Raw genomic sequence first — 2,408 nt, 5'->3', positions numbered from 1 at the left:
GGTACCCACACTTGTTGATATGGTGGAGTTCTTTTTTGAGGAACTCGCATAGACTTTTGTGGACAATTTGTGGAGTACTTTTCTTTTTCCTTGGCCTCTGAGTGCTGCGTTGAGGAAGAGGCTTTGACTGTGAAGGCACCCAAATTTAATTTGCACCTTTATAGTAGCCTTAAGCAACAAGAAGCGTCTTCTCCACCACATTTTGATACCATTAAGATATCTTGATCTTGGCTGTCTTGGTGGAGTTTTCTTTTTGGTGGAAGTAGAAGATTTTGGGACCTCCTTCACATTGGTTGGCACTGAAGCTGTAGGTTTGAGACTCATGGGTATTTTTGATAATGATGAGGCTAGAGTCTCTTGTGAAGTGGTTGTCGATGATGAGGCTTTCGAGCATGCGATTGTCTCCTTTCGAGCATGAGGTTGTCTCCTTTAATGAAGAGGCATAGGCTCCGGGGGCTTTTCCTTTGAATTCCTTGTTAGAGATAGATGGTTGTGCGGGGGGGGGGGGACTTCTTCAAAAATGCTTGTTGATTGCGAGGTTTTGGCATTGAACTTTGTTGGGGAGGATGGGGTTAAAGGAGTAGATGCCTTAACGGAGTCAGTCGTTGATGCAAATGGTAGGTCATTATGTAGAGGGGCTTTCGTAAAAGAGGCTTGTAACTTTTTGCATTCAACATCATAGATATCCATTAAGGTTGGATCCTCTACCTTGCAGTATGGTATTGTCAAATTTGTGCCGTTGATCATCATGTGATGACTCTATTATCACTGGCAAAGCACAGTGGTGCTTGGGTAAGCAATAGTCTATTTATGCCCTAAGATCAAATCTGCTTCCAACACATAACCTCAAAAAACTTGTAAGGGGGTTAGTTTCAATATACATTGTATGTTCAAAGTACCCCACACATGGCATGTTCAAGTCTTGTGTAAAGAGAATTCTTTCAGGATGAGCTGTGAGTATTGGTGGGGTTGACATAACAAATCCCATAACTCGAGGGTCATTAGATTGTATTCTCGTGTTGGATAAAGCTATGCTTAAGCTGTGGTGATTTTATTGGAAAGTTCCAATCCTAGGGATCTTTTCAGTAAGATATGTTGAAAGTTTCAGCTCCTCCAAGGTCTCATCCTCCCGTAATAGCAATTATACAATGTCTGTAGGAGTGTTCAAGGTAACTGTTTACATGGATTCATTTATTGAATACAACGAGTCACGTATCCAAGTTCCACTAAGGAGGACATCATACTCAAGGGAATCTAGGGTAACATGGAATGTAAATTCCACATCTCCCACCGATTGTTTGAGTAGCATAGTTAAAAGAACCGGGAACTTCAATGTTTTGTCCATTGGCTCCTCTTGCAAGACCATTGTCTATAGGGATGAGTTTAGGTTGTCCCAATGACACCCAAGTATCTATTGACATGATGTTATAACTAGCTTAAGGGCTAATCAATGCACATTTATGCTTAACATCATTGCTTGTAGGGAAATCTAACCATACCATGATAGAATCTTCAAGAGGAACCATGGATGTTTCAATTTTTGTTTCAGCTTCAGATCCTATTTATGTTTCATATTCCCATTCACTTTCATCCTCTTTTTGGCTCTCGGCTTTTTCAAGAGTACCCAATGTGTACACTGGCACACTTGGTCCTCGGACAATTCTAAATGAGGTGTGTTTGGAAACTTGTGAATCCTCATAGTTTTGTTCTATGGAGCTCTTTATGTCTTGGTATGACTCATTTTGAGCTCTTAAAGGCGCAAGTGTTGATGTTATGCTGGCTTCACCATGGATTCACCATGAGAGAAAAGCATTCCTCCAAAAATGAGATTCTGAGAGACTGCTTTAATTTTGTAAGGGAATCATCGAATTCCTCACGTGCTTTCTCAATTGCATAATTTGTGCAATCTGTCTCGAATGACTCTTCTTTAGAGAGTATGTCTTCCTCTTGAAAGGGGAAGCGGTACTCCTCTGGGTTTTGTATTTTGGTTGCTTTTTTAGGTTTGGCATTATTAGGCTCAATCACAACCGGTGATCCTGTAAAACACTCAACCATGCTAAGCATGCTCTCTTGAGCTTGCTTTTTGCGTTCCGCATATGTCATATGATCATGATTTTCCATTTGGGGTGGTTGGGTGGGTTCTAGTTTCTTGATTGGTCTATGAGGTGCATTGAGTGAAGAGTCAGAACTTATTTCATCCTCACTTAGTGACGTACTAGAACTTGTTTTATTTCCTGACTTTCTTTGAATTGTCAATTTTTCATTATGTTTGTTCATGCGACGAGATCGAATTCTCTTTTGGGCTTTTGTATCCTATGTCGCACATATGGGTTTTGGGGTTTGTGTGGTAGCTTTTGGCTCTTTTGGGTTTATGTCCTCTAGAGGCTCCTTTTCCCTCTCCTTTAATT

The sequence above is a fragment of the Cibotium barometz genome, chromosome 37 (genome assembly GCF_041138505.1).
Source record: "Cibotium barometz isolate CiBa-2024 chromosome 37, ASM4113850v1, whole genome shotgun sequence".
Classification (NCBI taxonomy): Eukaryota; Viridiplantae; Streptophyta; class Polypodiopsida; order Cyatheales; family Cibotiaceae; genus Cibotium; species Cibotium barometz.
The sequence above is the reverse complement of the archived record's forward strand: the minus strand, read 5'-3'. Positions refer to the sequence as shown.